At 41.1% G+C, this 25,047-nt stretch overlaps 1 protein-coding gene across 5 annotated transcripts in view; it reads right to left on the reverse strand.

Moving 5' to 3' along the window:
• Nucleotides 1–25,047, reverse strand: part of MTUS2 (microtubule associated scaffold protein 2) — a 232,330-nt gene that overhangs the window by 160,525 nt on the left and 46,758 nt on the right. The gene's annotated exons all lie outside the window — the stretch shown is intronic.

Genomic DNA, 25,047 nt, shown 5'->3' on the forward strand with positions numbered 1-25,047 from the left:
GAGGAGAGGAGAGGAGAGGAGAGGAGAGGAGAGGAGAGGAGAGGAGAGGAGAGGAGAGGAGAGGAGAGGAGAGGAGAGGAGAGGAGAGGCGGTATGGTATTCTTTACAGACTGCAATTTGGCTAACAAAATGAACATGGCTAGCAATGCTTCTAAGCACTACTGCCAGCTGGCCTGGAATGGTTCATCCTTATTCTTTTAGACATTTTTATCCTCCAAAAGAGGGTGGATACTTACAAATACATCCTTGAACATTCAAATTTTGAACCCATTCCAAGGAAATGTTTGGGAGAGTGCTAACTCTCACCAGCCAGATACACCAACTACCATGCTAACCATCAAGCCAGCTGAAGATCCAAGTGCTCAGAAAATTTCCCTGTTTAATTTACCTACATAGATGTTGCCAGGGCAAGTATGAGAAAATGTAGCCAATAAAACTGTAACTTTACAGAATCCTGTAGAAATCTTCACTGAATTCCTCCAGTCCCTTCACTCTGCCTCTTGAAATGAGTACTTAACAACACAGATTATTCTGGAAAACAGCTTATGTAAGAAATACTACAGTAAATAAATACATGCACATGGTCTTTGTGGCTTTGAATAACAAAAACCATATGTTGTCAGTAGAATCCTACAATGTGCAGCTGAGAGTCTTCTGCCCCATCTCCAGCCTGGTACAAGTTCCTGGCAACAAAGCTTTAGAGTAAAACATCTGCTGCCTTTAAGAGAACAGGTTTTCACCCTTTAGTAAAAGATTAAATAGTTTTTTGGTCAAAATAATCCTGCTGCCTCATAAAAAATCCATATATTCTTGGGAGACATTTTCTACCTTTTTTTTTTTTTTCCTAGATAGAGAAATGAAGGAGAAAACAGTAACAAAGAAAAACTTTCTTTTTTAAAGTACATTTAGAAATTTTTTTCAACTTTTCACAAAGGTAGATAATAGCAGGAAAAGGGAAGATGGTTTGAAGTTGAAGGAGGGAAGATTTAGGTTGGATGTCAGGGAGAAGTTCTTTACTTCTGGTGTGGTGAGGTGCTGTAACAGGCTGCCCAGAGAGGCTGTGGATGCCCCGTCCCTGGGGGTGTTCAAGGCCAGGTTGGGTGGGGCCCTGGGCAGCCTGGTCTGATATTAAATGGGGAGGTTGGTGGCCCTGGCTGTGGTGGAGGGGTTGGAGCTTCATGATCCTTGAGGTCCTTTTCAACCCAGGCCATTCTGTGATTCTGTGTGAAAAACTAATAATGAAAAATTATTTCCAAAATCATCAAGTATAAATTTAAAAAATATTAAGAGCTTTAACATATTTTTCACATTTTTTACTATGTTTTTATTGGACATTTGAGGACAAATGAGTGGAAATCAGGTTGGCCTGAAGCCACTCCAGCACTCTATAAAAAAAGTACAGTAATTATATCAATTAGCCTCACCCCACAACAGACACGAGGACAATATCAGAGACCTGAAGAATATTTGCACAATCAGTGGAAGGAGAGCTGAGGGGAAGAAAGAAGGCAGGAAACAGTCAATCTTATTGGATGAAGAGATTATAAAAATCGGAAGAGAAATGTTGAGAAATCAGTTACTTGTAATGAAAAGGAAAATAAAATCAGTAGTAAAAGAGACTGAAATACACAGAATAACAGGAAGACAGCAGAGAAATGTAATCACAGAAGAGGAGGAAATTGCACCCTTGTGCAAATAACAGCCCTGGCCTTTCTCAGGCAGAGCTGTCACTCCCAGGAAACCCTTCAGATTTTGGGAAAGTTGACAAAATGAGAGGAAAGTGCAAGGTACGCTATCTGGAGTGAAAAAGTATGGAGTTACGTTAACTGACTCTCTGTAACACCTCATTTCCTAGTATTCTGCTAAAAAGAGACACTCAGGGCAATCATATCACTTTCTCCTCTGAACTAAACAATGAGATATTCCTCTGAACTAAACGATGAGATATTCCTCCCTTTCTTTGCTGTCTTACAGGCAAAGTAACCTTAGGTTACTTTAATCTATTTCCTTTGCAATGAGGCTCAGACTGTGCTCCTTGCACATACCTGGAAATCCCAAATGAGAGCTGCTCATTTCCTTGAGCCAGCCCTGCCACACCAGTAAGTAACCTTGGTGGTTTGCTCCACCACCTCTCAGCAGCCTGGCCTACCCCTGACCTCCTTGGCAGGGGAATATTGCGGTCAGCCAAGCCCTGGCTTAGCCCTAGCCCTGTTTGATCAGCATCAGATTATGCTAAGAGCTTTCCTATCTGAGTACAGCATGTGAGCATTCAGGCTGGCTTCTGCTTTCCTGTTGTAATGACACGATAATTATCAGCAGCACACGCACCTTCCACAGACACCTTCAGAGCTAAGGTCCAAAGCTCTCCTGTCATCAACAGTTTCATGTCCCTGGAAGAGGGATCTGTGTGAGAAATTGTGGCATGAAGCCACTACCTTATCACACACTATAGGATCCTTTTTGAGAAGCAGAGCTATTAGCCATGCCTGTTGCCTACAGAAATAATACTGCTTCCTTCTGATAAGCAAAGTCGCTGTTTGGAATGTGACTTCATCTTATTCTGTGCTGTTACACAAACCTAGGCTGTTATCTTGGAGACAAAGACAATAACAAAAGTAGTCTATTCCCATGATTTTCATGGTATCTGTTATCTTGCTGAAAGAAAGTTTTGCAACCAAAGTCTGATGTCACATCTGGCACTGGTGGGACCACGCCACATCCAGAGCTGTCCTCATTCTAGCACTTGCTATCTGTGACAGTAAGCTCTCACCAAAGACATTGAGGTCCTGAAGCATGTCTAGAGAAGGGCAACAAAGCTGTGTGGGGTCTGGAGCACAAGTCTGATGGGGAGCAGATGAGGGAGCTGGGATTGTTCAGTCTGCAGGAGACTCAGGGGAACCCTTATCATGCTGTACAGCTGCTTGTGGTGAGGTGGGGGTCAGCCTCTTCTCATAGGTAACAGCAATAGGATGAGAAGGGCTACTCAAGAAATAAGTATGGCTCAGTGCAGTCATTTCAGTAATACGCACGGCTTTTAGTAAATGAGGGAGATAACACCACAGAGTATTTGGAGCATGGAAGGCAACAGAATAGCATGCTTAGAAATATCCAGCATTAAAAAAAAAGAAAGCAATCTAATCCCATTAATCTGAAAAGACCTCAGAGATCAGCTATGACACAGTCCAGCTGGGACAGAAGAATATCACGGAACACATTACAGTTATTTCAGAGAGAAGTATAATCCAGTGAAAGGGTATTACTTGAAACACTGCAGTACAAAGCTGGGGCTTGGGGACAGGCTAAAGATTGGCTAAATGTTTAGTGATACTGGGACTGCTCATCATTATCATGGATTGATGGAATGGTTTGAGTTGGAAGGGACCTTAGAGATAATCTGGTTCCAAACCCTCTGCTATGAGCAGGGACCAATGTGCTTTGCTTCCACTTTTATAATAAGGGGTTAAGTTGCATCTCTGCATTCATTGCTGGTGTTTGACTCACATGATACAGGTGTTTTTCACTTGTTTGGCTAGCATGGGTTCTTGAAAGTTATCCAAGAAAAAGATGACCAAAGCATAACATCAAATAAAAAAAACAGACTATGTGATTCATGGTGATTTTACCAGAGACTTTTATCCCATTTTTGGACCTTGCTTGCCCTCTGTGTTCAGATCATATGGTTTTCTTAGCCAAAAACTGTTCAAGACTTGCTAAAAACTGTGATAGAGGAGTGTACAAAACTCCTTGTACAGCGCTTCACTTAGCAAGGACCTGTTCTCAGCTGGTTGCCCTATGAGCTAATGCAATATAAATAGCAGCTGGAAAGCTAAGACAAAGCACTCGGGCCTCAAGTCCAACCTTTACACACATATAGCTCAAGCACACAGGGCACCATCATGCTGTGAGAGTGAAACAGAATTAAATCAGCTGTGATGCTCAAATTTATCCTTTCCAATGCTCTGTCATTCAGCTCTTCAGTGGAAGACATTTCGCATTACACATCTCAGCTTTATTTCAGTTTCTCAAGCCTTGCATGTTGCTTTAAGTTATCCAAGTTGCTGTGACAACAGACTGGTCTTGAAAGTGAAAAGCTCAAAGAATCAGAGCAAGGGAAATAAGGACATAAGAATCCCAGTCCTGGAGTGTAGAGAAGGGGCAACAGTATATATTCATGTGAGAAAAGAGGTCTCCTGAGCACTGTGCAAGGAGGGAGATGATCAAAGAGACTATGAAAACAGTGTAGATGGGGACTTTAAACAACACTTGTGTCTGTATAATGAATTCATCCTTTGTATATCGCAGAATTTAATCATTATCACTAAAGCTGTTTCTTAGCAGTTCCTGTTCTATTTGCAATAACATGCAACAACCTACCCTTTGCTTTCTTATTGGTGAAAGTGACCAGAATTGAGATTTAAGAGTTGGCTTATTGGTGATTCATCATCAACAATGAACATGTTGAAGCCGACATTACTAGACAGGATTAAGACTGAAGTCTCAGTCTGCAACTGCCTACCCAGCCTTGTATTTTCTGTGTACCAGTACATCCCATACTGAGTAGTTGATGGAAATTCAAGTCAGACTTGTGGTTTTAATCATCCTGACTCTTTTATATGGTTGAAGTCAGGTCTTGGCTTCCTGCTTTGCAATAGTATTTCCTAGAGTTAGAGTGGTGAATCCTGTAGGCAGGGCTCTGGAAAAGCCTTTGAAAAACAGGTTTGACTCCTTCAAGGAAAACCACCACCTAAAATTCCAGCAGCTAAAAGCAAAGCGTAGTCTTACAGCCTGCTTGGGAACTACACTTGTCTCACACTTCACACTGTTTAAGAGCTTGTCTTCTGTTGCAGCAGTGACTCAGCTTCTTTACGTCACCTACTCCCAAGTTAAAACTGCTCAGCACAGGAGCAGAGAGCTATTGCGTGTGGAGCACAGCAAGACTCAGTGCCATTGCTATTAGCTGTGTCAGTGGCACTCTAGTTCTAAACCACAAGTCCCCTCACTGGAGAATAACGTAACACTTCACCTGGAGTCAAGAATAAGCAGGAGTAAGTTCCTGAGTTACGCTGCATTTGAGTTTTCAGAGGTTTGTACAAATAAAGAAAGCCTTTGCCAAATGTGAAGGTAACAAAACAACAAAATGCAGGTTTTATGTGGGCGTTTCTAGGTTAACTGTACTAGTCTGCGTGGCAAGAAACAGAAAGTGTTTCGCTGAAGCCATTTAACAACATAAGATACTGAGTCATGTAGACTCATCTTACCTGTTCATTTTCAGCAGTCATCAACATTTTACTGTTCCTGAGGAAGTTCACATGCCTGCTTTTGGCTTTGAGGGGGTGACACTTCTGAACACAAAGCCCAGAGGTTTCTCCCAAGTAAGACCACCCTTGTCCCTGAAGTCCTCATCCCTGCTCTGTTAACAAAGTGCTTCTTGCTACCTCCTTCTAAGTCCTACCTTTTCCATTTCCTCTTGCCTGCTGTCCACTCCCAATCTCCACCATCTCCCTCTGTTTCCAATGTAAGAGTCTAAAATGCCTTTCCTTTTCACAGGCACTAATCCCTCAAATACTTGTTATTTATGTAAACTCCCCAGTGCTCTTAAACACTTTGATTCCGCATTTTTCTCTCTGAAGAGATAATACTTCTTCCTCCCCTCAGGTTCCATTCTTCTTTGCCTATGAATATAGGTCAGTGAATTTAGACCACAGTGATGCAACATTGGGTCACTGTTCCAATTCACAGTAAATAAGGCAGGGCATCTGGTTTAACAACAGAATAACCTACAGGAGTTTGTGAGATCAGATCATTTTTGAACACTTCAAGTGTTAAAAGACCTTGAAGCCACAGTAAGCAACACAGAAGGTCAAAGAGAACTTAAAGGCATTTCAGTTTGAAATTACTCTTAATAAGGGCTCCATAGATAAAGAAACTAAAAAGCAACAGTTACTTGACTAGTTGAGGAACTGTATCTGACTTCTGATCATCACCAATCAGAATCAAATGAAGCTGGGAAAGCAAAAATAGGTTAAATATACTTGAAATACACTACAGTATATCCTGTGATGTACACAGATGGTGATGTTGAAAGCAGAATGCCAGCATACAGAATCTCAGCGTCTGGCAGATAGACAGCAAATGAATTAATGGCATTTCTAGTAGCGTAACGCCCTACAAATACGCTGCCTCGTGGAGTACTTGTCAGCAGTATTAATCTAGGAAATAATGAGTCCCTGCAAAGTTCTTTCACACTCTTTCACCAGATGGTCAAGGAAGATTGTCAGCTAAAATCACGCTGTTTCAGCACTGGAAAAAATGCAGAGGAGTCGGGTTTTATGCTATCCTGTGCAAGATTTGGGCATGCTGTGCTGGACAAGGGGCTTCACTCTCCCAGGTACTGAGTACCAGTATGGCACAAAGCACATCTGACCATTTCCTGAGCATCACCGCCAAGTGCGCTTCACACCCAAACGTTTGCAAGCTGCTCTGCAGAAAAGTTTTGCCATCTGCCAAAAAAAAAGAGAGTGCTTCACAGAAGAGAATGAGATCACAATTCATATATTTAGAAGCAAATTCAGTGACAAAAGAGACAGCTTAAAAAGAGAAATATGTTAAGAATAGCTCGCAGGGGTTGTACGGTCATGTGGCAGGCCCAGCTTTATGTTCAGCTGACCTCCGCTTTACCTCTCACTTCACTTTGCCCTTGGGCAAAGATTTGAGGAACTTTCCAGTGACATACTAACTGTTCCCACAAATACTTAATATTGTTTTACTCTACACCATATGCCATTATGACCAGCTACTGATTGTCATGGAAGCTCGGTACAGCAGAAGCATACAGCTGGCACAGAGTAAGCCAGTAGAAGTACACATGGCCTAGAAAGAACATGCAATCACTGTAATATGATAGCATACCTTCAATCATGTTTGGGTTCCCTGTATCCTAGAGCTAGCTCCAAGGCTCTGGTAGTCAAAAAAGACTGCATTTTCTTAGAAACACAAGACATGCTCAAATGCACGGAGTACTGAATATGACATTTGACAGTTCCTAAGCAGCAGCACAGGGAATTCTGGAAAGTTAATACTTCTCCTTTGAACAAGGGGTGGTGTGCCTGATTTGGCTGAGGATGGGAAAAGGAAAACAAAATAGGGCAGTGAGCAGCACTGTTGTGGCTGTAGTGGAGGCAGAATTTCCATTTCAAAGCAGGGTTTTCCATGGCCTACTTTGCCACATAAGTATGAGCTGCAAGTTAAAACCTGGCCCAAAGAGTTCAACTGTCACGCTTAGGAATGAAAGACTGAAACAAATTGCTAAAAAAAACTGAGAAAGAATAGATTGTTAGTACAAATACATTAAAAACAAACAAACAAACAAACAAAAACCAACTGCTGTTCTTTTGTAGGGGCTGAGCTCTTGTCTGCTCGGCTTTCATAAGATGCCAGCAGCAATGCCACAACTGCATACCCTCCTGTGAAGATGATGACTACAAAATCCAAGGTATCTCTTTACATGTGTTTGTCATGTAGAAAGTCATTGTGAATCAGACACGAAATAAAGACTTAAATTTGAAGATTCAGTGTTGACAGTCCCTCGGTGTCTGGTACAAGAAAAATCATTTTCAGCTATGCACCAATCTAGTCCCAGGCAGAGCTGGCCTCAGGGGTTTAATACATTGCCAGAATTTGGCCTGACAGATGAAGCCTGCTTAGTCAGTAACTGATGGATTGATACAGCCAACCCTGCGTGGTGATGTCCAAATGCAGGATGATGTCCTTTGGAAAGTCTCAACAGAGGTTTCAGCTATCTAGCACACAGTGCAAATATAGAAAAGACTGATTTGCCAGGATGTTCTCTCAGAATCACATGCTGCCTAACACAATACTTTGATCATTCAGGATTAGGCTGAAGCTCTTCCAGGAGCAGGAAAGATGTCATTCAGGATTTTCCATGCTACTGCCTCCAGTTCATTTGCAGAGAAGAGATGCAGAAGCCTACAAGACCCAACACAACCATGTTATTTATCTTTGAGAACAGAGCACAAAATAGAAAGGTGCACAGTACACAATAAAAGCCAAGTGTTTACTACCCTGCATGGGTATCTTTCCATCCATTAAGCGATGTATCTAACATCTGTTGTGTACAGTTCATTTACTTCCTCATCTTGTTGGATTACCTATAGATACATGGCTTATTTCCCACTTTATATGCAACCATGACCTTAGTTGCCTTTGGTAAATTAATCAGTATGCGGCTTGCATTTTTCAATAGTACAAAGGGTTTTCTGTGGATAATGAAGACTAGCAGTGATCACTTCTCATCTCACAGTCACTGCTAGAACAACTTCATAATCACTGGGGAGCATTGGGGAGCACAGAGATTAGGTCAGAGAAGTGATCCTTTGAAGTGTCTGCACTCTGGTTGACATCTACCATAAGCATTAGGGAAATTTGGGGTTTCATTTTCTCTGCAGGAGCAATGAGCAATTCAGGCAACAAAGCAGTCAAAGAGGAGATAATTAAAGATGGCTTGTTTAATAATACGCTTTGTGAAAATCAAGTTTAGAGTTTGGAGTTTCTTATTTCAGGAAAATGTCAGCACTTCAATAGCAGAAATTGCTTTCTGAAGATAGAAAGATGTGAGAAGCACTAAAAATGCTAAGACGCGTATTAGAAAACTGTGATAACATTTTATGATTTTAAAAAAAATCATGACATTTCATTGTAACTTACATACAAAGACAAAGATTTGCTAGTTCTATAGCCTGGCTTGCACCGTTCTCTACAAAATGCTGGAACTTTAACAGTTCAATTGTAAAATCCAAACTGATTTCTCTAGAAATCTGCAATTTAGTCACCACTTTTCTTTTGTCATACAGTCAGCATTGCTCTCAGCAAAGATTTCATTAGTATTCAATGATGGTTAAATTGTCAAACAACATCACATTTCCTTATGCTTCGTCACTAAGAAAGCAAGAATAATGCCCTGGTGATGTTTCTCAATATTGCTGTAAAGCTGTACTGAGCACTGGATTCAGAGCATTAAGCAAGTATCTATGCCTATGCGCTCTTTAACAGGACTATAACTTCCAAAATCTCTTTCAGAGCTTGCCGTTGTCCTAGTTCAAACTGTTGCAAAGATATGGGACTGTAAAGTTTGCGCCAGCTACCTCTGCTAGGTTCAGTCACTCATGTTAAGAGATGAGAACTACCACAAAAATAAGGTCCTGCCCTCTGGCCATCCACCAGTCAATACGGGGTCAAGAGGCAGTACAAAGCTGCACATTAGTGGGTGCAAGGGTCTGGAGCAGACAGTAGTCCCCATCAAAATGTGTCTCCTTTTCCTTTAGTTTCAGTACAAGAGATAGAAGCTGTTAGAGGAGCTGATGTTAATCCCCTTTACCTAAAGAGGGGAGAGTGCCAAATATATCAGCAGAAATATCAGTCTCATCTACCTTTCCATGCCTGAAGACACTGTTTGTAAACTTCTCCTTTTCAGGTGTTTAATAGTAGCATTCAGACTTTCTTGGCAGTCCACAGGCAGAAATAACCACTGTAGCCATCTAAAATTGGTTTAGAGATTCTCAGTCCAGTAACATCTACGTTTGTGCATTGACTGATCAGAATGTAAGCAGCTACTTCCAGCATGGATGTCAATGCAGGTCTGAAGGTAAGCAAGGCAAGTGCCAGCCAGGATGTAGAGGCTTTTTGTAGTCAGTCTCACCAGAAAAAAAAAAAAAAAAGTTAAATATCTGCTATATCTTAAGCCCAGAAAGATGTATTTGAAGAGCCCAGAGTGTATTTGAAGAAGGGAGACAGGATAAAAAATAATTAGGATAAGAGCAGAATAGTCTCAGTTCCTTCCCAGCAGAAAATTAAAAGTCAGGAAATATGTGGCAGGGACACAGAGGAAAAAGATGGCAAATGAAAGCTTTAGCTCCAGTGAACATTACTTCTCCAAAAAGAGAAGGCTTTTCTAGGCCAGCAGGAAAAACACCAAGAATACCATCAGCCTCCTTAGCAGAAAATCAGTCTGCTGTCTCATTTAACTTGTTTTCGATCCACCTCGCTTTCTGCTCATTCAGCCCATACTTCAACAGCTGCTCTATGAGGATCTCAATGAATGTGGTGTCAAAGACCACACTGAAATCCAGGAAGAAAGTATTCACCTCCCCCCACTTTCTATCCAAGAGTCCAGTGATTTCATTATAGAAGCTCATCAGGTTGGTCAGGCACAACTTTCTCTTGGTGAATTCATGTGGACTGAATTCCTGACAATTCCTTCTCCTTTATGTGCCTAGAACTGGTTTCCAGATGAGCTGTTCTGTCACCTTCCGAGAGACTGAGGTGAGGCTGAGGTGAGGCTGACTGGCCTGCAGGTCCCCAGGTTCTTTTTCTTGCCCTTCCTGAGGAGAGAACTGACACTTGCTTTCCTCCACTCTTCAGGCACTTCGCTCAGTTGTCACAACTGAGCAAAGATTACAGAGAATGGTCTTGCAATCACATCTGCCCACCCCTTTACATTTCTGGGCACACTGCATCAAAGCCCAAATACCATATTCTGTGTAAAAGGGAGAGCATCTTTTACAATATGACAGCTGCAGATACAAACTTATTGAATGAGACTTTCCAGAACAGGGCAAGGAGAAAATAAATTCATTTAAGATTACATAGGGAGCAAAAAAAAAAAACAACAAAAAAACTTTATTTTTCCCTTTATGTCCATAAATATCATAGTAATGGGAAAAGAAATGTGAGGTCATGAAATGACACATACTCCTTTCATATTTCATTAAGCTTCCAAGTGTGTTTAGCTGAAAAAATAATTCATGAATTAATGTCCTGATAGACTTTTTACCCTGAAAACAGGAACATACCTATTTCCTTTTCAACTGACCACCAGAATGAAAATCTGATGAAACGTGATTCTTGGAAAGTACCCTGATTCCTTCAGCTGAAGAGAGATTTTTTGTGTGTGGTTAGTTTTTCTTTTGAAAATGTAACAGTATTATCTGTACTTATTGTGGAATAAATTCAGAAATGAATGGCATAACAAACAGAAGAGGTTAGCCACAAAGCACTCAATCACATCGTTTATTCATTTATACACTGTTTATCTTCTGCCACAAGAAGCAGTCATTTAAATAAACAACTTCTTTAGTAGGTAATAAACTGTTACTGAGTTTCCAGACTCACAACATGTGCTACAGCTATAAATCAAACTTACTCTAAACTTGTGCTGATTTGCAGCACTGGAAGGCATTTTAGGATTTAAAATGGATATGGCAGATTTTTATTTCCCTATGGTCTCCGCCATACTTCCAGGCTGCCTTTTTCAACCAGGTTCTTTTCTTATGATGAAGATCATGACATCTGTGAGGAAGGTTGGGATGTCTGTCACATCAATGGCCTGTGAGGTTGTAGTACTACCAGAAGGCTTTGGAAGGCATGGTTTGAACCTGTTGTCAGCATGGCTCATGCTCAGGCACACTGATGGTGCCAGCAGAAGATCTCAAGCAAAGAGATGAAAACTTTAGCTCTGTTAACTCAGATGAATCACCCAGGATCCTCCTGCAAACCAACAGGTCTTTGGAAACTCTTCAGATAGGAGAGGAGAATTCAACAGCAGACAGATTTCTCTGTCTTTAAGACATCCAGTACTGGCTTAGGCACCTGTAAAAACTTAATCAAAATCCATGGGGAAATCACCATATTCTTCAACATATTTTTAGACTAAAGCTTCAGCAGCTGAGAAGCTGCTTTGTCCTCTCAGACGAAGGTCTTTTTTATTGCTGTGTTGCTGACACAGAAACTTTGATTTTTTTAATTCCCATTTCATGTTATAATCCTTTTTCCTCGTTGTATTATCTTACTGCTACTTATCTATGTCATTATTATTATAGTAGAAAGTGAAAAACTGCATGAAGAAAATTACAATAATTAAACTTGTATATGAAATGGAATATCTTTAACAATTTACTACACTTCCACGCATGAACAGGGAATGGGATTTTCAAGCAGGGCCTATGGGAGAGCGAGTCTAATTTTTATGGAAACATTAGCAATGAACTGCAAGCTAATAGAAGTTTTCAGAGATCAGAAAGGAAGACTGCATTTTCTTGCATGTTACATCCATTTCTTGTAATAGATTTTTGACTTTTTCAGGGACAGTGTAACATTTTTCAGTTAAAGCTGGGTCTCATATTTCAAACAATCCCATAACATTACAGAGTAATGTATTGTTGAATACACTGCTGGCAGGTTCCAGCTCTGCACAGATAAATAGGTTGCCCCTTTGCAGCTTGAGATGTCACTGTCATACAAAGGAAAAACATCCCAGGTTGGATAGACAAATTATGACAAATACACTGAGAATTTTTACTCTCTTTCCACTGATTGAATGAAGGATTGTATCCATGAAATGGGATGACTTGTACAATTGCATTGCCTCATGGCTAGAATAAGCCTTTGCCAGCCAGATGCTCCTAAGGAATGGCTGCTTGCAGCATAAATCTGATGTAATTTGATACACAGCATGGTGCACAATCAAGATGAAATGATCCTTAGATGATTTTTTCATGTGCAAATCATTTCAGGAGGACAATTTTAATAGTGATTTTTTTCTTTTTGATTAAGTTCTTTGGACTGTTTTTCAGATAACGAGCAATTGCATTGATCAGAAGTAGCTACTGCCAGCTTAATATTTTATCAATCTTTTACTTGGGCCCAATGTCCTAAGGCAGCAGAGGAGCTTGCTATCATTGGAAAACACAATACAGAAGGTGCTTTCCAGACTTGTATTTTACAATGCCTCCACATTACAATTATAAATGCTCAACTCCCATTTCTAGCAGTTTCAACACGGTTACCTTGTTTCTCCTTTCCTCACTCACACTGCTCAGCATTAGGGTTAACCCCTGCCCAGGACTGATGTGAAGGGGCTACCAGTAGGATAAACTCCATCCAAAGCAACCACCCTCTTGACTTCCCATTACTGAGTAGGATAAAACAGCACTAACAAAACATCTGTGTTGTCAGTGTATCAGGCTTCAAACAAATACGGCTTTTTGCCTCACATACGAAGGAAATGCAAGTTGATGTCAGTGTTGCCAAGAGTAAATTCATCCATGTAACATCCAGAAACTGGCCTCAGAACAATTTAATTTCATCTTGTATGGCATGCTTCTCCCAGAATGCCCTTCACAGAGGTGGGATTAGCGATTAAGAGATGAGGAGGGTGCAACATATGCATTTGTGAAAATTAGACTTAATGTGATTATGCTAAGCAGAACATATTCTGGGCATCAGCAGTTAGTGAAGATTTAATGAAATGTGCCCCAAGCTTAGAATTTTCTTTCTGGAAAATAAAGTGTGATAGCCAGAGACAGCTGGGATAAAGGGGCATTTTACGGGCAAGCAGAGGAAAAAAACAACTATCATATGAAACACTTTCCCTTTTGTTAGGCTCTTTTCATTTCCACCACAGTAGAGCAATTATAATAAACTTATGATTCTGAAGTGCTATTAGTGCGTCCTTACCACATGCCACATTTCTCCTCTTGGGAAAAAAAAATAAAAATATAAGAAGGAAAGAAACGTATGTACATATATAACACAAGCAGATGATAAATTGATCAGCATGTAAGAAACACTGGGGAAGAACATTACTGGTCACTATTCCACCTACTGGCTCGCTATCAGGTCTAGTACTGTGAAGAGATTGAGCCTTGGAGGGTATATGAAGTCCTAAAAAATTATCCAGTGTCCACGGCACTCCCAATTACGTTGTTACACTTTGACAGGTTATAGGCAGCATGAAATTGTCCAGAAGGACAAACTGTTTGTGATGGCAATAATTCTGACTGGAAAACGTGTATATCCGGATCTGCATGTGAAGAATCTCCCCAATGCAATAGATGTGGTCTTTTTTTATTACACACATGACCACAAAAGAATTTTAATTTATGGTTATGCTTTTTTCACCTCATTCTCAGTCCTGAGTGCATAAACTCTTCTTGCGCATTTTGTATGGTTGAGTCATTTCAGCATAAAAGAAATGGGAGTGTGAAGAATAAAGCAGCTTTTCCCTTGTCTGAAGAGTCCAATGGGATATCCATCACATGATGAAGTAGGACACAGATGGTGTCTATCTATCATTTTTATGTCCTGCAGCCACACCTTGCATCCTATATGGCACAGCTGATCCATACACGTTATAGCAGCTCAGCATGGCAGGATGATGGTGTGCTGTGAGCCATCAGCAGAGTGAAACGCACCACACATCGTTTGCAAGGCAAAATGGCTTCCTAACAAAAAAACTATTGCAAGCTTGCCACTTCATAGTAACTCTAAATACCACAGTCAACTTTCAGTCACAAACCTCCTTAGGCAAGCAACTCCACTCCGGGTGCTCCGAGGCATTACTGCACAGTGAAGAGCACTCCAAGAATAAAGCAAATGTTCACTGACTCATATTGGCATTTCTTTGGAAAATAAACAGATCTGTAGCTATCCACCTTATTTGCAGGATGACTAAGTGAACTGCACCTACTGCTTTGGTTTTACAGCCAAGGTAAAGTACAAGATTCAGCATATTCCAAATGAGAAAAATTTACATTTTGGCTACTAAGAACAAACAGCTGCCTATTGAGTCTGGACGGGAGTATGCTTACTTTTGTGTTTTCTTCTAGTATTGAATTTATAGAATACAAAAATGTGTGTCAGATGCACTTGTTACTGAGCAGCGCATACACACAAGACCTTGAAGTATGGAATAGCCCTCTGGAGTAACCAGACCTGGCAGATGTTCATAAGGGCTATATATATATATATATATATATATATATATGCAATAAATACTGCAACTATACATTTGTACTTTCTGTGTAACCTTCAAGAACAGCTTACAGAGAAGAGGTATTGGTATTTTGGTGAGGCAGTGGCACAGCTGCCCAGGGAAGTGATGCAGTCACCATCCCTGGAGGTGTTATAAATATGTGTGGATGTGGCACTGAGGGATGTGGTCAGTGGGCATGGTGGGGATGGGTTGGTGGTTGGACTGGATGATTTAGGAGGTCTTTTCCAACCTTAATGATTCTGTGATTCTAAGAATGCAGCTCACCTTTAACTGATGAATATAAGAGCAAATGTTTATTATTTACGTACTATTTCTGGTTTAATATGACACCGAAGACCCAAAATGCCACGTACTTCAACTCTTAGATGCTGGATTTTCAACTTAAAACAATGAGTGCACCATACAGACAACAGCAAAGGACTGCAGTACAACAAAGCAAGATGGGGTTCTTACACCAGCTATACAAATTCTCTGTTATTTCACCGCATGTTTCTGTCCTTACATAAGGCTCTTTAGATGTTTGCAATCACAGACTATTTATGCAAACTTAATTTAACTACAAATTGTTTAAGACAGTGTACTTACTAGTGATTAATTCTTCTGTGATGCATATTGAAAAATGCTTTCCTTGTCCAAAAATGTGTCTTTTTTTTTTTTTTTTTGTGTGTGTGTGCTGAGAATTACAAATATGGATCTTGACTGGACAGAATTCCAAATAGTTTCTTTATTTAGCAGGTAAAATTAGATAATTGGGCCGGATTACATTAACACCACCGAAAAGCTGAGTGATTTTCATAACGCAATTGATTTCTCAGTACACAGTGCCATTTCAGGGATTATAACAACTCACCAGGGTAATATCAAACTTGATTAGAAGCCAGGGGGCCTGATTGTTGTCTCTGTTAAGTCAGTGAAAATACAGACAAAATGTAATTGACACTAACAACTCTCAATTTGCACCAGTGTAGCTAAAAAAGAATTCAAGCACTGTATCTCTGATTGCAAAATGGCTTTTCTTTTTTTTGCTTGGAGAATTCTTTTCTGTATCTGCAAGTGATTAATAGTGATTGCTTTAATCCCCTTGCAGATAACAGAGTATTTGTGTTTGTACTGCTAGGCATGCTGGTTTTACATGGGTGTGAGGAATATAGCAAAGAATTCACACAACAAATAAAAATCATTATGTAAATTCATCCGGCAAGAAAGCTGTTAACGTGCTTAGCATGCCAAACCTTTTGCCCCTCCATACGTAAATGGTAACCTTAAAATAATGGGCTGGATTTTTCCACAGAGACTGAGGAATACAGGAGGGGAAGGAAGACTGGGGCAGCTTTTCAGGAATTCCCACATTAAGAGCCACAACCAACAGATATTCCAGGGGTGAATCCATCTGTATTCAATTCAGACATTTACAGTGCAGGTAAATATGGACGAGGCAGTGGGATAAATCCATTCTATTCATATTAGAATCACAGAATCATTAAGGATGGAAAAGATCGCTAAGATCACCTAGTCCAACTCTCAGCCCATCTCCATCATGCCCACCTACCATGTCCCTCAGTGCTACATCTCTGTGACTCTTGAACACTTCCACAGACAGTGACTTCCTGGAGGGGAATCATTTAATCCTAACTAAAATAGGTCAGGGATGTGGTTTAAAAATTGACTGCTCCTCTCTATTGAATGTAGCAGGGTGAGGTCCTGGATAACAAGCTTTGGTACAGATGTCTACATTACATATATTTTCAGTTACTGTAAATAAACCCCATAGTCCATACCATCAACACTATGTGGATTAACTTCTGTTTTGGCTTTCTCCAACAGAAAACATATTTCTCCTATTCCTTAAGGGATTGCTGCTGAGGATAAGGGACCACTAACTCCCATGGCTTTGGTCCAAGAGAATGGTACCTGGTGCTCTTTCACACACCCCTACATGTGTCTACACTGTGGCTGCACCTACACAGTGGCCATCTTTTTCTTTCTTTTATATAAGTATAAATAATGAGTCAGTGCATGAGTCCATTCACTGGTATTGAAGTCAGTTGCCTTGAAACAGTCCTTGTCCATCTTACTGAATTAATACAAACATCTCATTGGCTTTATGTCACCTCCTGTCTTGAGAAGAGAGGACACTTCAGCCAGCACCCCTGGAATTATATTTAGATGTGCAAACTGAAGGAGCCACAATCAAATGAGATATGGATGAAGTGTAATATGCATTGAAGATGAGGCAGTCTGGGGCTATTCACCTCTGCCAGGAGCTGCTGCAGAGGATTCTCACAGCACTGATGCTCCCTGCAGAAATAATGACTGTCCTGATAAAAGCAAGCAGGCCTCAATTGTCAGCCTGTCTTGCTATTTTCTCTTCTCACCAGTAACACACCTGACAGCCCACCTTCTATCTTCTATTAATTTGTTTTTCATGTTCTTCTAGTTTATTTCTTATCTTCTACTGGATATTATAAGTGGCATGCAGATAATGCATATTTATCTCCCGATATGAACATATCTACATTACTTCAAACAGTGACAGACGCTTTAGTTAGAAGAAACGCTCTCATGGAAAACATCTGAATTTACAATCCGTAAGAGCAATAGAAATCTATATAGTTTTTTTAATTCTATTTGAATCAGGGCTTTCACTAGACAAATAAATGTGGTCCCTCAGTGCTTGTAATTCACACCTGTGAGGTCTGATATCACCTGAGTGCCAGTAATTGACTGTAAAAAAAAGCAAAAGTGATCAACCAATTTTCATTCTCCACGCTGACTGAGGCCCCAGAAGGAAATCCAACTGAAGAGCCAGTTTTAAATGATTCACTTCTTGCAATCTAAAGCACTGCAAGAAACAGCTCTGCCATGGCAGAGGTGCTACAGTGAGCACCCCAGGGCACAGCTGTCTCACGTCCCAAGACCAACCTGAGGTGAGGGGCTGCCAGCCTGGTCCCTTGCCCAAACACAGGGTAAGGGCATCTCTGGCCATGCTGGTGGAATTACCTGGCTTTCCCTCCTGTCACACAACTGCTGTGCACCCCAACGTATGAGCAAACCTCTAGCTTTGGTCCTGTCCTCACTGCCAACCCTTGGGCTGCCGAAGCTGGACTCCTCTGCAGCAGTGTCTTCTTCAACCAAAACCTTTCCAGAAAATATTAACTGAAATGGGGTTCAGGACAGAGAAAACACACACTAGGAGACATCTGTGTGACACTTGGAAGTTCTAACATCCTTGGCCTCTGTAGAGGATAGCATGTGACTTCCAGGTATTTTTTTTTTAACCTTTTAAGGTCAAAATCCATCCAATTTATGAAAGTCTCAAAAAACAATCACAGTTCACACACTTTCAGTCAAGATATTAACAGCTAAAAAGAGATCTTAGCAGATAGAAAGCGTTAGAATCTAATCTTCTCTGGCTATTCTTTGTCCCAGTGCAACTCCTTATGCTGATCAGACATCACAGCCATCATCTATGCTTATCAGATATCACAGCCATCATCTCTGCTGATCAACAGAACGATGAGATCCCTCAGGAGAAATATTGCTTCCTCTGTATGTAAAGACAGACATTTTCTCCAAACTAAGGCTCCCCACTGTGTAATTCCATCTCACTGGTGAGGTGCAATGGCAGTGCTTTGAAACTGCTTCACTCGATCTGAGCTGGGCAGGCTGGCTGTGAGCTGTACTGTGCTCAAAGGAAGCACAAGTGACCCTGGACCACATGAGACATCCCAGATTTCCAGTATGTGCTGTGGCAAACTGTCCCTAAGCTATCACAACTAGAAGCAGGAACAATGCAATTAATGGCAGAGCCAAGAGGAGGAAGCCCAGCCTTGAGGCTAAAAGACAAGAGGAAGCAGAGGCGCTAAATTAGGAGGTACAGGGGAAGGCGTAGGACACAGAGTGTAATTTGTCACAAAGAAGTCAGAAACTGCTTTAAAGTAGTTCTACTGCCTGTGCCTTTATGCTGGGTCTCATCTGCATTTCTCCCCCTCCTCTAAAAAGGCACGAGTAACCTATTTCTCCCAGAGATTTGTGTCTTCAAAAGAGGCAGTTAATTGCCTCTGTTCTGTCAGCTCTACCAGGAATAATGTCCTGCTCTCTGCCCGTACCTGTTCTTCATTATGAGCAGAGCACTTTCTACCACGAGACAACATTTTCTCAGTTGGTTTTCATTTCTGATGCCACACTGATGATGGCAGTTGGTAGGAGCAGTGGTGCATACGCTGCCACATGCGGCTGTCACCAGCACAGCATCCCACAATCAATGCAAGGCTTGAAAACCACCAAACTGCACCTTTCAACAAACCAGCAGGTGCTCTGAGCACCATCTATAACCCTAAGTGAACAATTTCAGTAATGGTTTTGTCCTTCCTAGAAGCAGTCCTAATGGGCAACAAATAACAAAATGAGGTTCAGCTGCTCAAAGAAAAGCAGAATAATACATTGAAGGGTGAGGGGGAATGATCATCATAAAACATTTGTATCGCCATGTGAATTCTGAGCTGTACTGTACAGATCAGAGCTTGCCCCTGCCCTAAACTCTTTGCTGTTGCTAAGACAACAACACCAACGTAGGAGAAGCAATGTGGAGCCCTGTGGTGGACCTCCTGAGGGGACAAATTGCCTACCAGGCTTTGCTAGAGGAGAGGAAGCACGTTGGTGCAAAGAGCAACTCTGACTGGAAGACAGAGGTACTTGAGCAGGCAGAGGGGATATCTCAGCAAATAGCATGGATCCTCGTTACCAGAATTGCTGTTGTTTTCTTGGCTAAGTCAGGCTCCCAGGGGTGCCATCAAGAGTCCAACAACAGTAGTTCCTTCTCAGAACAACTATCCTTTCTCTTCCTGGTGTATTATAGGAGTGCTGTATCTGCTTTGGACTCAAGTTACTGAGCCTTGACAGGAAGATTCTCCCTCTAGCACTGGGCTCGAGGCTCTGTCCCTGGGTAAGATGAAAAAGGGGCTGCAAGTGTATGTGGATGGAGGAGTTCACAAAATACTTCATAACAGCTCCTGAAACCTATGCCAAAATGACAGTGATGCAAAATCCCATGTCATCAAACCACCTACATCCCAGCTCCACCCTGTAAGTTTGAGACATTTCATACCAAGTATGCATGTGCATAAGAGGATATCCTTCGCTTTACCATTTTTACAGCATTTATGGATCATTCTTCCACTGAATAATGCTTGGATTATCTGTCTAAAATATACAAATGGGGATCCAATTGTACACCACAGACAACTCCATCAATGAGGTTAATAACATGGTGTTTCCTGAAACAAAGCATCATCAAACATTATTTTTGAAGCATATTTGACACTGAGGTCACCTGTACTGCTTAGATAGGTCCTACTGCTGATTGGCCTCACCATACACAGCTTCTGGGTTTAGATACAGAAGAGAAAGCATATTCAAGACTGGTGAACAGAACATGTTACAAGAAGGTAAGCCTCTAAAACTGACTTTCTCAGGTGTTCAAGGTCTAAAGCAGTAGGAATAATTGGTACAGTGCACTGCAGGTGCTAAACAAAGTCAAACCTAGGTTGTTTATATTACGGCACCCACGTGCTTCTGTAATTTTGTATAAATAATAAAACACTTCTGGCCCATAAATAAATAAAAATACTCTTCCCAAGAAAGAAATTGAAACCCAGCACTGGCTTCTCTCTTCTGGATCCCCATTTTGAGAGGAACTTCAAAAATGGGAAAGGTTTTTGTCTCAGTTCCAAAGATAATGGAAGCCTCTGATGATTGTACCTTATGGGATGCGAAATCCATCAGCAAAGGCATCACCGAGCTCCTACCACTAGTCTGCCACAGCTGGGCTTGGACAGGCTCACTGTGCTGTGTGAAGGCAACTGGTGTTTTCCTGTATTGTAAATCGCCAGCCTATTCTTCCCTGGATTTCTTCCTATTTTACTGCAGCTCTCAACCAGACCCAAAAACTCTCGCCCTAATATCAGGATGGGGCCACAGACATATGTTCAGTTCATGTGCTCTGGGCTTTAAGAACATTTAGCAGTCTCCCAGCTCACTTACTTCATGATTCAAGCTAATTAAATGGCACAATGGGACACTGCCAAATGTTTATTTCTCACGGAAACAGAACCTGCCATTTAAAGAATGCAGTTACATGAGTCTCGTTCCACTACAAAGAAAGAATACCTCTAATTATAATATCTGTGATTATATAATGTCAAACATAGGAAAAATAAGCAGCCCCATATTCTGAAGAATAAATTGTAACCTGTATTATCCACATTCTTGCTGAAAGTACTGGATCTTGTCCCAGCCTCAGAAATAAAATATAACCACCAGTAATTGAAAAACAAATGAATGCGATTATAATCTTACCATATGCAAGCTTTTGGATTCCTCAGCTATGCAGCAAACAGATGGGAAAAAAATGATACTACACGCATTCGGAAACAAAATTTTAAGGCACTTCTGCAAGCACTACTTATCTTTGCATCTAAAGATTTCTAGCCTTGAAGCTTGTATCATATGTGGCTTCATTTGTGCAATTTTTGGTTATTGGTTCACAATATATTTTGACACTGGTAGTTGACTCACTCGTCAAGAATACTGTACGTCTACCTCCACATTGAGATCCTGGCTGTGGCAGGTAGTGGTTTCCATGTAACACCCTGCCCTGCTATGCCATTTGTGAGGGGGTTCAGAAGCTCCTCCATGAGGAGCTGAGCCACCCCTATCGTAAGCCATGGTGGAGACACCACGGAGGCCCAGCCTGATGCATACCACAGCCCGGATATAGGCAACATGGTGCCTGAGATGGGGTAGGGGCTCAGATATTGAGAGGAGCGTGCAGAAATGCACAGGGCAGATGGATATGAGAATTCATTTTTGTAAAGAAACCTCACCACAGGTCCTGTCTCAGCTGCTGGCCTGAGCTCAGGCAGAAGGATGTCCCAACACTTATTCGCCTCCCTCCCAGTACTCAGTCCTCACAACCCACAAAGCCTTTCCCTGGATTTCTGCTTCTTTCTCCCTCCTGGAGGGTAGATAGTTTTTTGTGCAAAGTCCCATCTCCATGGAAAATGTCTGCAAATAGCTACTGATCTCAAGAGAAGTTCACACTTGTGTTAATATAGAAAGACTAATCCTGAATATGCTTTATGTCCTGAAAAATACTACAGCTGACAAGCTGTAGATGACGATTCCTTATTTTCTCTTTTTTTCCTGTAGCTTGTTGGACTGTGTCTGCCCTGGGTGGGTGGGTGTACACAGGGTGTAGAGGCTCCCAACATCGCTTTCCCTCAGTCAAGAGATCAGAGGTTTCCCTTTCACTGAATGATAATTCAACTCCGGATATCAAATCTCTCGTTACAGGTTGACCCTCTTGTTACAGGTTAGCGAGATCCCTTTACGTTACCGCTTCTGCTGTATGTGTAGTGTTATTGATTTTTCCAGTTCAGAAATGCTTTAAGAAAATCAATGTTTCAGCAAATAGAGTGGAGCAGAAGTACTGTAGAATCCCATTTGCCATTCCAACATCAGAGATCGGGTTTAAGTTGAAGGAAATAACATTTACATGCAGGACAATGAATCGAGAGAAAAACAGCACAAGACATGGAAAATGGATGAGCAGAGAAAATAGAATTAGAAATAAAACTGGGGAAAAAAAAAAAAGAAAAGAAAAAAAGAAAAAAAAAAGGAAGCTGAAAATAAATGTAGTAGCTGTGAGCAGGATCCCACTTCAGAGACTGAAGTTCAATTGTTTGGCCATGAAATGCAGTGAGGTACACCAGCACAGCTGCCAGGAATAAAGGCTGCTTCTCTTCTGCTGAATAGGAGCAGGCCAGGGTGTGAGCACAAGCACTGACTGCCCACGCTGCTTCATCACTCCCTGGCAGTATCTGGATGGCTCTGATAAATGTGGTCAAAAGGACATCAGTTTGCCTGTGCCTCTTTGTTAACAGAGCCATAGATACTCCCACTACCTTCAGCAGTACAGACACAGATAAACACTGCACTTTCAAGGCAATCACGTAGATCCGCTATGCATTTTTAACATATTCTGTGCTTACAAATTGTGAGCTGGTTATCTTTGAAATGTTTCGTTTGCAGAATCTGATGTATCCAAGCTACAAGCTCAGCTATCAATCAGAAAATGACCATCACAGCTTTGGGTTTGAAAGCACTCTGGGACTACAGACTCTTCGAACTACATTCACACATCAATAGACTACTCCTTAAAACACCTGACCTGGGGCAAAACAGTGCAAGGACCATTCAAGCAGCATGTCACCACAGGTGACCAAGTTCCAGAGCCTTGGGAATTTTCCAATTTACTAGTATAATCTTGGCAATCTGCACATCTAAATAATTAAACTCACTGCTATAACTGCAAACAGGGTTCGACAGTAATTCATAGTGATATTCCTTTCCTGCACACCCAAGATGTGATTTGGCTATGATTAGCTACAGACAGTCACATGAATACTTTTGCAGATATAAGGACAATTTATGTGCATGTTTTGCTTGTGATACTGAAATTACATTCAATGAAGAACACGTAAATGGCATACGAGAAACTGACTGATTAAAAAAAAAAAAAAAAAAAGAATTTTTAACAATATGAAAGTCAGATTTTAACTTCCAGAATGTGTGATGTAAATCTCAAAAAATCAGAAACAACCTGCTATTTTTGTGCATAAAAGCTCCATCGAGTTTCTCAACCCACAGAGCAATCTACATTCCAAGGACGTTAAAATCAGACTCTAAAAATTAGCTTTTCACTGCTTCACTTTCCAAGAGGAGGAAAATACTTCCACTGCCTTTTTAGGCTGCACTGCCTTCTCCTCTACAGACAGCCCTGAGATTCAGACATTTCTGGTTTAATAAACTGAAGCTACCCTGAAGGTATTTTAGTTGGGCAATCAAAGTGGGAAGGAATATCCAAAGAAAGTGTCAGAACAGACAAGCTCCTAAAGAAAATAACATGTAAAGTATTGCTATCCTGCTCTATGGTGCCACTCAAAAATCAACAAATGATCTTGATGTTTGCAGTTTTTAGAATGCAGACAGAAAAACGCTTCTTAAAGCCTCTGTGTTTTAATAGCAGTTGGAGTTGTTGCATCAAGGACCTTGCATCAGTTTGGGTGTTCTGCCTATTGTATAGATGGCCTTGCAGTCCAACATTCTGGGAGCTGAAGATCAGATCTGTTTGGTCTTCTTAGAAGTACTTGACAATTCTTGTGTCAGAGGAAAGATTTTCTTATAATTGCTCATCAGCAAGACTCTGTCTGAACATTTAAATAATTTAAATGCACAAAACCTATTTGTTGTACTAGTGCCGCGTTTGGCCCATTTTTAATAAAACACAATTACATGGAGTGAAATTCACTTCAAAGAAACTACACATGCTTACACAGCAGGGAATTAGCCCAGATACCATCAAAATGCTTCATTCCTAGTCGGGTCAGACAATAAATCAGATCTTCTGTTCGCAAAGTATTGCAATTTATGCCTAATGACTGGAAGAATTGTTATATAAAGTAATTATCTGAACTGGAAAGCAATCATCTCCTAAATTTGCAAAACCTCATCTATAATATGACTTCTTACCAAAACCAGAACAAACAGCAATAAGAAAAAATCCATCTTCCTTTCTTACAGATTTAAACAAGCATTTCCTCCTTCCCTGTTTTTGCAAGAATCCCCCCTTCAGCATCTTTGGAGCTCATTTAAGGCACACTGTCAGAGAAGCTCTGAGCCAAGTCAGGCTCCAGAGGGAATCATGAGAAGTCCCTAGTTCAGATTCAACACAGAACTCAGACCTGGTTGCTCATGGCACTGTCCTGAAAACCTCCATGGATTGTGAGACTGCACAAGCTTGACTGTCTGACAGATCAGCCTCCTGTCCTTATAACCAATATAAGTGTCTCCCGTTTCACCTTATGGCTGCTGTGTACTATTCTCCTGCTGTGAACCATCATGAAGAGCCCAGACCTGTTTCCTCAATGACCCTGTATGCACTGAGGGCTGCAGTTAAGTCTCCCACCAAGCTATCTGTGCTCTCCCTGCCTCTCCTCATAGGCAAATCCTCCTTGGTGGCCTCTGACAAATTCCCACAAGCATCAAGTTCACCAAGGACTTTAGTTCAATGGAAGGGACTAACTAGATGCACTGAATAAATGCAGTCTAACAAGTACAGAGTAGAAGAGATGATCCCT

The sequence above is a fragment of the Coturnix japonica genome, chromosome 1, assembly GCF_054131305.1.
Source record: "Coturnix japonica strain WE chromosome 1, WE-NBRP24, whole genome shotgun sequence".
NCBI classification, from domain to species: Eukaryota; Metazoa; Chordata; class Aves; order Galliformes; family Phasianidae; genus Coturnix; species Coturnix japonica.